The sequence below is a fragment of the Eptatretus burgeri genome, chromosome 5 (genome assembly GCF_056783735.1).
Source record: "Eptatretus burgeri isolate ZD-2024b chromosome 5, Ebu_testis_v1, whole genome shotgun sequence".
Taxonomy (NCBI): Eukaryota; Metazoa; Chordata; class Myxini; order Myxiniformes; family Myxinidae; genus Eptatretus; species Eptatretus burgeri.
Window position 1 is genome coordinate 54,561,520 of NC_140965.1, and position 15,827 is coordinate 54,577,346.

The following is a 15,827-nucleotide window of genomic DNA, read 5'->3' on the forward strand; positions in this document are numbered from 1 at the left end:
ATATATATATATATATATATATATATATATATATATATATATATATATATATATATATATATATATATATATATATATATATAAATATATATATATATATATATAAATATATATATATATATATATATATATATATATATATATATATATAAATATATATATATAAATATATATATATAAATATATATATAAATATATATATATATATATAAATATATATATATATATATATATATAAATATATATATATATAAATATATATATATAAATATATATATATAAATATATATATATATATATATATATATATATATATATATATATATATATATATATATATATATATATATGTATATATATATATATATATATATATATATATATATATATAAATATATATATATATACATACATACATACATACACACACATACATACATGTGACAGGTGAAAGGAGGTGAAGGAGGAGGAGTGTGGGGAGGTGAAAGAGCTGAATGTCAGATAAGTAAATGAGCACATGGTGTTGGAATTAAAGTTTGGCTTCATATGGATTTCTGGCCTCTGTGGGAGTGACGAACTCTAAGGACATTCCCATGTTGCTTTAAGCTCTTGCAATTCCAATCAGTGGAGTTTGAAATATAAAGTGCCTTTTTATTATTTTTACTACGATATGCCAAATGTGTTACAGGCCTTGCACCAAGGCAGAAAGTGAACGCATGGATGTACTCTTCGTACTTCCTTTCGTAAGGGAAATAAATGCAGCTTGAGTGAAAACAAAATAAGAAAGAGAAGTTTGCAATCCATCATCAAAGTGCTATGCTGACATAGGTTTATAAAATCTGTAGCAAGGAATAACACATCGAGATACTTCAATTGAAATAATGGCTTTAGAAGTGTTTAAATAAGTTAAAAAGGTGTTTGTAAGGAACTATCAAACATGCAATTTGTAAAGAAAACGAACTTGAAAAAAACACTTTAGAAATATGTGGGAAACAGACGTCAGAAGGGATTGCAAGTCATGGGATTGGTGGGGATGAAGGAACTGAGTTGGAGGGGAGGAATAGCAGGAGGGGGAGGGCTGCAAATGAAGCCAAGACATCCGACAGCTGTGACTTGCATTTCAAGCACCAGATTTTATTCATTGCTGCTCTGCTCCATTATTCCTTCAACCTCCCTTCAAACCTAACCAATTCCATCCATTTTACACCTTCATGTTTCTCATCCAATAAAAATCCTTATTATTGTTTTTTTTACCCTTGAGGAAGAATCATCACTTTCAGTTGTGGAGGACTCGAGTCAGTGACTAGGGTGTGGGTCATACTGGGGTTGACTTCTTAGTGATTCAAGATTTTAATTTGTGGGACTCGACCTGTTGATGATCAGCCAACCAGGAAAGAGTTCATAAGAAGTGGTTCTTGATCATTCTGGCCCCGTTGAAAAGGCAAATTCTTGCACGTTTGGACTACAGATAAACCACATTGATCTTGTGACTGCGTTTTCGTCACCACTGCTTTCCCACATGTCTAGTATCTCTCAAAGAGCTTTGGAGCTGGATTTTAATCAAGCTAGAAGAAATCTTGAAGCCGCGACACAGCAAAATATAAGTAATAATTCATGGACGTTGCTATTATCTGCAGGACTGACCTTGCATGCCTGCAAAGAGCATGGTAACCTGACCTGCTCAGATACACGTGAAAAAAAAAATGAACTTTAAAAAAAACTTATGCTCGACCTATATATAATATCTTCAAACATTAGTATTCTTTTCAACTTTTTCCACTTCTGTTTGGAATGAAATACACACTTGACAGCTTCACAGGTGAGCTCTAATTACTGCCAATCGTGATTCCCATTTTTGTCAACCAGGGCCAACTTTTCCTATTATATCCTCAGTTCTGCTTTCCATGGGATTGAGTAGCTCTGCCCACTGTCTGTGTCCTTTCAAATTTTCCCAATTTCTATTTTCATCGCACCAACACATCAGAAGATAAATTAAATGCACTGACCACAAGATGGCCAGCTAATTGTATTTCACAAAGAATAGTCGACTTCACTTTTCGACACCTGGCCTCAAAACTGCCGGGATGATGGTTTATAGTCAGATTTTATTTCCTTGGGAATCGGATAGGACGAGCCTGTTTCTGCCTGTGCTCTAATATTTGCAAATGACACGGACATGGGAAGCAATATAGACAATGAAGAATATGAGTTCAGTTGAATCTGTCTATTTTTTGTAAAGGAAGGTAAAATATGAGATTCAATTATCAACAGGAAGGATTTTAAGTGCATTACCCAAGAGAAGGATTCCGAAGTGATATGAGGGTGAACTTCTAAAACACTTGGCACTCAGAAAGTATTGAAGAAAGCAAAAGAGTGATTGCTTGACAAAGAGCGAGTTTTGTACCTCAGGCTATAATGTTACACTTCCTCCCCCCAACCCCCCCCCCCCCCCCCGTCCTCCAAATAAAACCCCAAGCACAATTTACCATTTTCATATCCAAGTCGTGATTTGTTTCATCTGAATTATTGAGAAATATTGTATGACCATTACTATGGAATTGGCAAAGTGAGAGATTTGGTGACAATCTCAGAAAGGAGTTATCAGAAAATGTTACAGCGAAGTCCATCCTGATAGCATACTGATTATTACGTGATAATCAGTCAATAATACAGGAATAATTGTGTCCGGATCCGTATCTTAACCAAAATCAAATCAATTCGTCCTTCTCACACATCCAACCTGTCCACCAAGTTTCGTCCGAATCTGTCTCCAACTTTTTGAGATATCATGCTCCCAGACAGACCGACAGGGGTGAAAACATAACCTTCGGTGGCAGAGGTTCCTAAAGAGTCAATATTGAGGGTTTGGTTAAAAGAAGTGTGAATGGTCCTATCATATATATTGGTAAAACCTAAATTCCAGCAGAGGAGCCTAATGCAGGGATCATTCAAGTTTAATATAAATGAGTATTTCTCCGTTACCAAATGATTTCCTAAGACGGTGGCACACCATCAATCATCATCTGTCGATTTTCAGTCCAATCCACGATGACAGCCTCCCTCAACTCATATTGGCATACTCACCATGCTTGCAATGTCGGTGTGGATTTGGTGAAAGAGTTTGGGCAGGAATTTGAAATTTGCCTAGAGTACATCGTTTATGCTCATGGAAGAAGACAGTGTGGGATCTTTAACATCCACTAACAACCAGTATTGGTATATGGGTCCTTTGCTCTTCATGTCCATCTAATGGAGAGCATACGGAGTTGACAGGATGGTCTTAAGGGATGTACACTTGCCTCTAAGCAGTGTAGCTTGGGTTTGATTCCAGCGACCAGCTATTAACTGTCATCCCAGTGTTTCACGGGCAGGGTGATTCATCAATGTGTCCTTCGGATGGACGCTAATTGGGCATCCCATCTGCCAGCATTTGTTAGTGGACGTTAAAGCTCCTTCATGAAGAGTAGGCGAGTTATCGCCGGCACCATTACCAAATTCAAAATTCCTTCCTTAACAAGAAGAGGGAAATGCATCCATGACACAGCCATACCCTCAGCCAATGATGCTACCAGGCAATATTGTGCTACATACGAATGAAGAAGAGAATAATAACTGACATGTGTTGATGTCCCACTCTGCATTGATAACACTGTAGAGTGACAGTTTAGACCTGGGTCGGGATTCAAACCCAGGTTAGATAACTCAAAGGTGAGTAACAACACATGTTATTTAATTAACCTTTCTATTTGGTCAATGCTACGTGCGCCCAAACATGTAGCACTCATAAATACCGGCCCTCCTTTCCTCTTGGGTTGTCTGTGGTCACTCTAACTTTATCATTCCTTGCTTCTCTAGAGCTCACCAACGTCATTATACCCAGTGTTGTCAGTTACTTGATTTTATCACTTTTTCTCATCCCCCAGGAATATACATAGATCTCTATCTGACGTAACATAAATCACCTGCTTTTTTCATTCCCATCATTTAACCTTCTCATAAGATATAATTCACTGATGTGATGAGTTGGAAAATCCCCTGGAGCATCTGTCCATGATGATCTGTAAAAAAAATAGCACTTGTGATGACACATATGTGTCTATGGATACACATTGGCTGTGAAGCATACACACCGAGTGTGAGTTTGGGCTGGTCTCGGACCAGACATGAATGGCCTCGACAGAAATGATGGGATAATTCAACGCAGTTACAGTTGCTGTTTAACGTGGACATTTTGATCATCTGATCGAGTAAATATCAATTCGATCGAAGTAGAGTGAGATATGCAGAAAATCAGTATCGTGGTATGGCTCAGCATTCACCAAAACAAGCTTGGTAGGCCTCATTGACGTTGCTTAGCAAATAAAATGAGACAAGTTTCCAAAGAGAATGATCATAATCACCAAAAAGACCAGCAATTGCCTGAAACCCTCAATTATACATCCGAGTTTATGATTTTGTGCAAACGTTTGACAATGCCGGTACTTGAGCACTCAACTTGAGATGCCGAACAGCAACAGTCAGCAGAGTTGCTATCAGATTGAATAATGTTTGGAAGTTGCCATAGATGAGACAAGCCGCAGTTGCTTATTGATTGAAATTAAAGATGGCGGCTCAGATTTCAAAAACGCCATTATGTTTTGATCACTGGCAATTCTTTCTTTCTTTTTTTTTTTAATCGCAGAGACCTTTTAACAAAGGCCTGTGTAGATGAAAGTCTGATGGAAAGACATAAAACACAGATATCTCTGTTAAGGAAGCAGCAAGTGTGGAAATCATTGAATTCCTGTCTAAAATGTTACGGTTCACCCATGGGCCTTGGAATGCCAGTGGAAAATGCCTTTAGCGCTGTCTGTTCATGGTAAATCACGGATAGTTTTCAAAGGTGGCATCACAACTTCTTCTTTCACATCACCACCATGGGAAGGGACATGTCTTCTCCCAGAGTGCTACACTGTATGGCGTGCACGGATTGGATCACAGATTGGAATCATTATTTAATCAATTAATTTATCTCTCTCTTTAGGGACTGTTGCAATTATCATGCAGAGTTCTACAAAGTCCTTGTCCAGGCATAATGGGCGTCCCCCAGGGGCTGTGAGTGTCTAAGTGCTTGTGGCCAATGACTTAAAGAATGAAGCACTTGGTAGGTTATTAGAGAGCCATGTTGATGTGACAAATTTTACAAAGATTTGAAATAATTATCACAACAGTTGCAACCCTGTTATGTGATTAAATGGAATGACGTAATTCAATTAGCCACGTCTGATTTGAAATAAAACGGTAATCATCAACGAAAGATGGTTGATTATCTTGGAACACTACCAATGAAAGAGAATAATTTATTTATTTAGTGCCCAAGCTTTGAAGAATTTTGCAAACCTCTCTCTCCCATGGAAATACACACACACACACACACACACACACACACACACACACACACACACACACACACACACACACACACACACACACACACACACACACACACACACACACACACACACACACACACACACCTCTTTTCAGCCACCTAGCTCCATGCAACGTTTTCTTTCTCGCTCGCATCAGCCTCCCTTCTTAACTTTGCCATTTTCTCAATTCAGAACTGCTTTATGCATATGCAATCAATAGATGGTCCCTATAAGCAAATACTGTGCTGTATTCACATTTACTTTTGTTTCACTTGGAGACATACGATTATATGGGCTATCTTTGGCAACAACACAATAAAATCCAGAGGGAATATAAATTTAATAACCACATTCCAGCACTTCTGCACTTCAGAAACGTCAGCTAAAGCCTTAGTGCATCCACTGGGTAACCGAGAATGGTGGGAGTTGAAAATTCCACAATGCAGTTTTTGGAATATGTAGAGGATCCTACATTGAAAACAGAAGATTATTTATTGTGGAAACCATAATATTGATTGTGAAAACTACAAAACATGCTGTGTCGTCGTCGTCATCGTCGCTGGCTTAAGATCCTCGGTCTTGAGTTCATCCCCTGTCGTGCTGTTGAATTAACACCAGTTAGAATTGACAGCCTGTCATCCCTCCGAGGTCAGCAAAATTAATACCGGTGTGCTGGTAACAGGGACACTGCATCAGTGGCACAGCAGTACCCTCAGCAAATAATGCAGCCAAGCAGCCACAGGCTGCACACTAATAAATAGATAAATAAATAAATAAATGTACCATCCCCTGTGCAGAAGGTTGGTGCTTCCATAGCAGTTAGTTTATGAGGTCACATTTCAGGTTGGATCACCACTCTGACTCTGGAAGTCATGGGAGGAATTTGGAATTTGGCCATGGTGTTGGAAATAGCTGATAACCTCCTGTTCACGAAGGACACTCGGATCTTTAATGTCTGCCAACTAATTTAAATAAGGAGAAACACCCACTCCCTAAAGGAGTGACCAAGAGGGGAGGGGGGTCATGCTATTATCATTATTATTATTGCCAATTTTTACCCTGTGGGTGCATGAAGTCAAGAGCAGGCTAAGCAATTGGTTCACTTCTGTCCGTCCGTCCATCCGTAAATGTCAGTTTATGATCGAGGAACAACTTAATTTCAATTGAATGTCATGTTTTCAACACGAATCGGAACATGAATCGAAAAATGAACCTGCAATTGTACAGTGTTTTGGCTCTGAATTCATCCTGATTGCACATGCACAGAGAGGAGTAAGATAATATTTTTACTCTGTCTGTCTGTCTGTCTGTCTGTCTGTCTGTCTGTCTAACAAAATTGAAAATCATTCCAAACAGGAAACACTGTTTTTAAGGATATCATAAAGGACACAAACAAAAGGCACAAATAACTAATGTAACATGTAAAATAAGGTGGGGTAAAAGATGCTGCATCAACAGCGGTAAAGTTGTGGATTATTTTTTTCGAAAACCTTTAAAATCTTTATTTTATTTCAATTCAATTATATACTTGAACACTGTTGAACATAAATCACCTTTGTGGAACTTTTAAAAGCCCTTCTGTTTAACATTATGGCATTTTGCGTCATCACGAACAATCAAATTTACTGATTGTAGACAATGCCCATGTCCTTGTTTTTCAAGACAGTGTGGGCCAAGGTGTTCTGTGAACTCTCTAGTTACCTCCTCTACTGAAGGTGGATGGAGGTTAATGTTTTCACTCCTGCCTGCCTGTCTGTCTGTGAGCAGGATATTGTCAAAAAGTTATAGACGGACTCAGACAAAACTTGGTAGACAGGTTGGGTGTGTGACAAGGATGAATTTATTTGATTTTGTTGAAGATCCAGACCCAATATATTTCAAAGTGATTCTTCATTTGTGAGTGATGGGGCCAAAAACGATATACTGTCTAGCACGATATCTCAAAAAGTTGTGGACAGATTCCGACGAAACATGGTGGATGAGTTTCATCGCTGACAAGAAGAAGCCAATTAGAGTTTTGTTAAGGTCCAGATGGAGATCTGAGCTCTGAAGGTCTTGCACATCCTCACTCTGCCATTTTTACCCTATCATTTGCCCTGGGTCATCTTCCACCTGCTTGTAAATCCACCAACATCACTGCATCACATAAAAAGGGCAAAAACTAATCAACTTAAATGACAGACCAATCAGCTTACTTCCAATCATCAGCAAGGTAATGGAACCCGTCATTGCAGATGATATGAAATATTTCCTTTTCTCGAAAAACCTCATCTCAGATCACCAATTTGGTTTCAGACCTGGTCACTCCACATTGGACATGCTGCTTCTCCTCACCCAACAATGGATGGAGGCCATCAATGTCAGACATGAGATCAGGGCACTATCTCTGGACATATCTCCTGCTTTTGATTCAGTCTGGCATCCTGCCATACCCTCCAAACTCTCTACCTATGGCAGCCAAGGGCAACTCCACACATGGCTTACTGACTTTAGTCTGGCAGCCATTGGCTAAAGTGTGTTTTGGAGTACATACAGAATTTTATTGCAGATTCTGGTAACATAGACTATACTAAACTCAAATCTGAGTGATGCCACTTTGTCACGCTTGAGCAATTTTTTTTAAGAGCAAAATTCAAAATGGCCACCATCAAAACCGTTTTTTGGCCGTAACTCGGCCAAAAATCGAGATATGAACCCGATTTCAGTGGCAAACCCTATGTTTTGGGGGTCAAGGAATACATTGATATGTTTAAATAAACCATATCATCCATATAAATAGTTCCTATTGCAATATTGGTATATCAGATACCGAAGAAATGCCCACCCGGAAACAATCAGATGCAGGAGACAGACAGAACCTACGAGAAAGATTGGCCACATGTATTGACCCTCTACAACCAGAGAATCACCCGGATGGGCTTGTGAACATTGTAACTGGAAGAATGAGTCCAAACATTGTCAACGCTGACATTTCTGTTGGCATAGGAGTCAAGCAGATGAAGGAGTATGAGGAGCAATGGCCAGACAGCTTCAACAAGCCGCTCAGCAAACAAGTAGTCACAATGGCAGTGTCCCGAAAGCAGATAAAGGTCGGACAAACACCTGTATATGACACGGGGCTCATATATTCAAGAGTGTTGAGCCTTGAGGCAGTGAGGGACATCAACCTGAAAGATATCCTGAAGTTTGAGCTCGCCCCAGTACCGCCTTCTATGTTTGAAGATAACGGTGACATACGAATCACAAAATCGAAAGCAGTCTTGAAGCAGAAATTGCAGGTAGAGGTGTCTGACAGAATGTTTCCAGCTGGTGGAGCAATCATTGTAGATGGTTGTGCTATGCTGTGGGTGATTCAATGGCCATCGAAAGGAACAGTAGAGGACTATGTGCAGAATCTTCTTTCTTATTTGAGAGATAAGCTGAAGATATGTGATACGTATTTGGTCTTTGACCAGTATTATGGACAACAGCATCAAGAAAGTCACGCGAACCGCTCGTGCAGGCAAAGATGCCAGTCGACGACACCAGCTGAATATGACGACGTCACTCCCTGCACAAAAGATCGTTTTGACAGTGACAGAGAACAAAGTCCAGTTAATAAATATCATTTGTAGCTACATCAAAGACCATCCTGAAGCATTTTCTACCAACACAAAGCTCATATTAACTAGACCTAACCCAATACCTATGGAAATTGCAGAATACCAAGTAGTAGAGAGGCCTGACCTAAGAACCACTCACGAAGAAGCCGATGTTATTATGGTACAACAAATGGTCCTTCTAGCCTCATCAGGAGTTCTGACTATCTGGGTAATTTTAGACGACACAGATGTATTCATATTGCTGTTGCATTTTTACCAACTGAAGGAACTGGCATGCAACCTTGTGATGGCTGGTACAAGTCGTGACAGATCGTCTGTTGACATCAAGGCGACAGTGCAGAAGCATGCACATATTGTCACCCAAGTTCTGGCAGCACATGTGGTGTCTGGATGTGACACAGTTGCCTACCTGTGGGGTATCGGAAAAGGCACAATTGTGAAACACCTCAAAGATGGTCGTCAATTAAATTATCTTGGTGATCTTGATGCATAATTACCAGATGTCAATCTGAAGCAACTGCCTTCTTTGCTGCTTGCTATGGATCCCAGGAAACAGAAGACATGTCAGCTATTCGATTTGATGTCTGGTCTTCAAAGATTGCTAACAAGAAGCTGACATCAGCACCAGAGTTAAAAACTCTACCACCAACCACTGTGGCTTTCATCCAACATGTTCTCAGGGCGCACTTGCAGGCAGCAATATGGCGGGCTGCATGAGATCCAGACCCACCATTGATCGATCCAACGAGTCATGAATGGTCAGATGAAGACGTGTTGAGCATGTTGCTCCCTGTGTCTCTGCCTCTGGATGTCATCAGAGCTCCTGATAATGTTCTCAAGATGATCAGGTGTGGGTGCAGCTCAGTGCGACCTTGTGCAACGAATAGATGTAGTTGCTCTGTCGCAGGCTCTCCTGTTCATTGTTCTGTGGCTGCCATGGTATAGAGGAATGTCAGAACGACCAAACAAAGTCTGTATCAGCAAGCGAAGCTGTGGAACTTGCGTGAACACTAGTTATTTGATTTATGCAGCTGTCTTGTATGTGAGATTGAGTGAAAGAAAGATTGAGTGAAAGCAGGATGAAAGAAGTTCATCAGCAACCAATCAGTGTATTCAGAGTTGATAGCTTGCACAGACCCCTTTGTGGATTTGAATTCGTGTAAAATTTGTGTCAACCTTGCTGATTACGTTTATTCGGTTATGTGTTAATATAATTAATTATAGTTTGTAGTTACCTAATCATTGTATTAGTCAACTGTACTGTTGGAAATAAAGATATACAATACAATACACTGTTACAATACAATACAATATACTGTTTACCACTTAAATCAGGTTTATATAGATTTTGGGCATAGTTACGGCTGAAAATAGTTCGGTCGATATTTTTTCAGTCAAAATATTGCATCTAAATAGAAAAATTGCAATATAGACTATTATTATGAGTTGCATTGTTTATTTAAATATATCAGTGTATTCCTTGACCCCCAAAACATAGGGGTTGCCACTGAAATCGGGTTCATATCTCGCTTTTTGGCCGAGTTACGGCCAAAAAACGGTTTTGATGGCGGCCATTTTGAATTTTGCTCCTAAAAAAATTTGCTCAAGCGTGACAAAGTGGCATCACTCGGATTTGAGTTTAGTATAGTCTATGTTACCAGAATCTGGAATAAAATTGTGTATGTACTCCAAAACACACCTAGGGTAAAATTCTAGTTCTGCATCCAGACTACTTAATCTACTCTCATAGCCAATGTGGGGCTCTCATTGGATTCCTATAATCTCCTCTCCCTATCAAGGCTGGAGTGCCCCAAGACATTGTTCTGGGCCCAGTCCTATTCCTGATCTTCATCAGTGATCTCCCTAAATCTGAAAAAATCCTCTTTGTCTATTTGCTGATAATTCCACCCTCTGCTGTGACATCCCTTTTCCTTTAGACAGGCAGGCTTCAGCCTCTACCCTCTCTTTAGACCTTGGCAAAATCACAAGCTGGTCCATCACTTGGAATATGTCTTTTAATCGAGACAACTGTCTCTGTCTCTCTGTCTCTCTCTCTGTCTCTGTCTCTCTCTGTCTGTCTGTCTATCTCTCTCTCTCTCTCTGTCTGTGTGTCTGTCTGTCTGTCTGTCTGTCTCTCTCTCTGTCTCTGTCTCTCTCTCTGTCTCTCTCTCTCTCTCTGTCTCTCTCTCTCTCTCTCTCTCTCTCTCTCTCTCTCTCTCTCTCTCTCTCTCTCTCTCTCTCTCTCTCTCTCTCTCTCTCTCTCTCTCTCTCTCTCTCTCTCTCTCTCTCTCTCTCTCTCTCTCTCTCTCTCTCTCTCTCTCTCTCTCTCTCTCTCTCTCTCTCTCTCTCTCTCTCTCTCTCTCTCTCTCTCTCTCTCTCTCTCTCTGTGTCTCTTTCTCTTTTTCTCTCTCTGTCTCTGTCTCTCTCTCTGTCTCTCTCTCTCTCTCTGTCTCTCTCTCTCTCTCTCTCTGAACGGTCTGGCAAACCCTCCTATTTACTTTCTTACAAATCCTCTAAAGGAGGTTCAGTCATTCAAACTCCTGGGTCTCACTATCAGCCTTGATATTTCTTGGGCAAACCAAATTTCAAAGTTGTCCTCTGTCAGCTGCTGACTGAGCATCCTCTGTCATACAAAGTCCTTCCCTGGCACACCTGAACTCCAATTTACCTACAAAGCTTTCATCCACAGCTTGATGGAATATTGCTCTCTCCTCCGAGCTGGCTCCTCTGCATCACATCTTTCTCAGCTTGACGCTGTGGAAACCAAGGCCTTCAAGATCATTGGAATCTCCAGCATTGAAGGTGATTCTATGGGCCGATCACTTTACAGTCACAGACAAGTCAGTCATCTCTCTGTCTTCTACTTCTTCTTTTCTGGTCTTGCACCTTCTCCTCTTTCCATGCTTTGGTCCCCCCCCCCTCAGGTTTCTGCAGAGCACACATGGTCCAACATCAACCCCCTTATGGTGAAACGACCGAAATCACAGATCAATGCTCACCTCCACTTATTTGTTCTTTTTTCCCCATCTGTGGAACCAACTTTCACATTCTCTTCAATGTCATTCTTCCATCCACCTCTTCAAGACAGCTGTTCACCACCATCTCAAATCATCCCAAATCCAAAACCATGATCTTTTCAACCCTCATTAACCTCCCAACCCCACCCCAATTCCTCCTCCCTCCAAATTTTCAGTTTTCCTTCCTGAGATTCCTTCTATATCCATCTTGTCCATCCCATGCATCCTCTCCTGCCAAGATCTACTCCATGCATCCTGTCCCCCCTCCAATCCTCTCCACACCCATTGTTTGTCAAAGTCTCCCTCTATCTTCGTCTTCAACTCTGCTGTTGGTGTTTCCCCACTCTATCTCTCTCTGCTGTTTCTTTTGTCCTGTTGCATCCTGATCCATTTAGTGTACTTGTACTAGCTCTTCCATAAGGCTGGACTGTGCATCTAATAAAAAAAACCGTTCAGCCTGGCGGAGGTATGTGCTCCACCGAGTGCTATTCTCGTTACCTCTGGTACTGATGGTGGGCCGGCGGAGGTTATGTCTTCACGGATTCAGACGTTATGGTCCCATCACAAATTTATGGAAAGATTCAGGTGAAATTTGGTGGACAGGTTGGGTGCATGACAAGGATTAACTGATTAGATTTTGGTAAAGATCCCAATAGGGGTGCTGTGCTGGAATTTTTAAAAGTGATTTGACTTCACTGCTGAGAAAAAGGACTAAAAACGATATATAGCATGATATCTCAAAAAGTTGGGTGTGTGAGGAGGACGAATCAATTTGATTCGCTTTTGGTGAAGATCTCATCCAAATTTGGATCCGAAGAAGAAAATTGTTTTATTTTTCAAAGTGACTTTACCATTGAGAGATGGGGCCAAAAATGATATACAGTGCTCCCTCACCTATCGCGGTTAATGCGTTCCAGACCCACCCGCGATAGCTGAAAATCTGCAAAGTAGAAACCACATATTTATTTAATTATGTAAATACATTTAAACACATTTTAAACGTATTTTAAACCATTATACAGCATCCACACACTCTAATTAACCTTCCCCACACACATTTAATCAGTTTTTGTTTTTTTTTTTAATTAAAAAATTTTCATCGGAAATGCGACTTCATGGGGCTGCAAAGCCGAAAGGCCCAGTCACACCTTGACGTTTTAGCCAGCTTATGCCGATTTTTGGAAAATTTGTCTAAAATGCTGGTACACGTCGAATACGTTATGGGTAAGTTTTGATGACATTGAGAGTACGCTGAAAAACACTGCCATACGTCGTTGTACGCTGTCTTTAAACGTTGTACTTTTCAGTTGTCCTCAAATTTTCCATGCTTGAAATTTTAAGACTTATGCCAGCGTATGACTCACACGTTCCGCATAACGCTGGCCATAAGTTGTAGGCACGTCACGCGATCATTGACACATATCGACACACGTTACTTGTGAGTTATCACAAGTCGAAACACGTCGAGGTAATGTTTAGCGTACCGAAACTTATTTCTAACCTATGAGTAACGTGTTGTACTCACGTTACGCGATGGTTGACACACATCGACACAAGTTACTTGTAAGGTGCCCATAAGTCGAAACAAATAAAGGTAATGGTTGGCGTCAGTGTTCCAGACTCCCTGGTTTTTTTTTTTTTAGTTTTTTTTTTCTTCCTTCCTTCGGTATGATGGTGATTTTGACACTTCGATTTCTAGTGCGGTTATAATATAATATAATTAATAGGCTGCCGCTCAACGATTTAAATCATAACCGCACTAGAAATCGAAGTGTCGACATCACCGTCATACCGAAGAAAAAAAAAAACCAAAAAAAAAAAACACTGACGCTAACCATTACCTTGACGTGTTTCGACTTATGAGCACCTTTCAAGTAACGTGTGTCGATGTGTGTCAACGATCGCATGTCGTGCGTACAACTTATTCCCATCGCATGCGGAGCGTGTGTCATACGGCAAGTATCTCGTAAAATTTTCAACATGTTTAAAATTACAAGACGTACTCCACTTAATACGACGTACGATAGTGTTCTTTAGCATTCTCTTCACGCATACCAAACTTACCCATACTGTATTTGACGTGAGCCAGCGTTTTAGACGCATTTTTCAGAGGTCGGCATACGCTGGCAAGATCGCCAAGGTGTGACTGCGATGTTGACACTTCCATTTCTGCGGCGGTTATGATTTGAATCGTTGTGCGGCAGCCTTTTAATGTGCTACGTCACGTCATCGTCGGCGATGCGTGCAGCGCGCTATGCCTAAGTTAGACTATCGTTGGGCATAGGTTGTGAAGGCCGAAAACAGGTTCAGCATTCGTTGGTATCAGTTATCTATAACACAACGAAACGTTCTGTGTCCGTTACTAATACGTTATGCATAAGACCTAAGACCAAGTCGTTATAAATACGTCCGAATCTTAAAAAAAAAACATCAAAAGTTCAACGTAAGCCAGCGTTTTACATACATTTTGATACGTTGCCATTGCTGGCTAAAACGTCAAGGTGTGACTGGGCCTTAATACCAAAAATAATTTTTTAAATACTATATTGTACTATAAAATATAAAAAACGTATTATGGGTACTGACCTATGAAGATATGACGATGATGATGATAGCTGTGCAGTACTGATGACTATGAAGATGACGATGATGAGATGAATGTAGTACTGCACAGCCAAGAAGAGCATTAAATCTCTTCTACTGGAGGCGTCTCTTCATCTTTGAAAATCCGCGATGTAGTGAAGCCGCGAAAAGTGAACCACGATATAGCGAGGGAGCACTGTACTGCAGAGCATGATATAACAAAAAGTTATGACGAGTTATGACAAAAGTTGGTGGAAGAGTTGGTTCGTTGACAAGAACAAGCCAATTTGATTTTGATTCAGGTCCGGATTCAGATCGGACCTATTAGTGGGATACAAAAAGTGAATTGTTCAACTTGGCGGAGGTACGTGCTCTACCAAGTGCCGTTCTAGTTACCCTTACATTTGGGTCAGTTTGTCTGTCTGTCTTTCTTTGTTTCTATGCACAAAACTTTCGTGTTTTTCTCCGCAACCGCTTGTGGGAATGACACTAAATTTTCACCATTGGAGCCACTTCTCGTATAGAATGTTTCAACGATAATTATGACATCATAGGTCACGTGGTGTGGCAGCCATGTTGGAAACACAGAAAAAACTTGGACCTCTATTCTGAAACCACATGAAGGAAAAAAATTGAAACTTGGCAAGTGCTCCTCCATGGGGAATACGTGCGTTTTTATGACGTCATATGTGCCTTCGTGAGGACATCATAAATGTATGTCGAACACGACATCCGATCAGTATGAAAATTTTTGAGGGTCACTTAGGGATAAAATGGTCCACAGAAAAAAAAAATGATGACGTCATTGGTCACGAGATTCGGCAGCCATATTGTTTTTTGGGTTTTTTTTTTTTTTACTTCAAAAATCTTCTTCTCTGAAAAGGCTGAACAGATCGAGGTGAAACTTATCAAGCATGACCGCCTCTACATGAGGAACAAAACGTTCACATATATGATGTCATGGGTCACATGGTTTGGCAGCCAGTTTTAAATTACCATAAACCTATAGAAATCTTCTTCAGAATGGCTGGACAGATCGATAGGAAACTTCACACAAATGTTCCTCAAGCCTTGGGTATACTAGCATATTTACGAATGATTGATAAGTCACATGGTCTTGCAACCATCTTGGATTGAGCGGACGTCTCTAAAAAAAATTATTTCTCTTGAAGCGCTTCATCAATCAATGTGAAACTTCACGATTAAGATGTAGT

The 15,827-nt window shown here is 40.3% G+C and overlaps 1 protein-coding gene across 1 annotated transcript in view; it reads right to left on the bottom strand.

Annotated features, from left to right (window-relative positions):
* The window catches only part of LOC147026457 (uncharacterized), a 121,368-nt gene that overhangs the window by 95,132 nt on the left and 10,409 nt on the right, over positions 1–15,827 (bottom strand). The window lies entirely within an intron of this gene.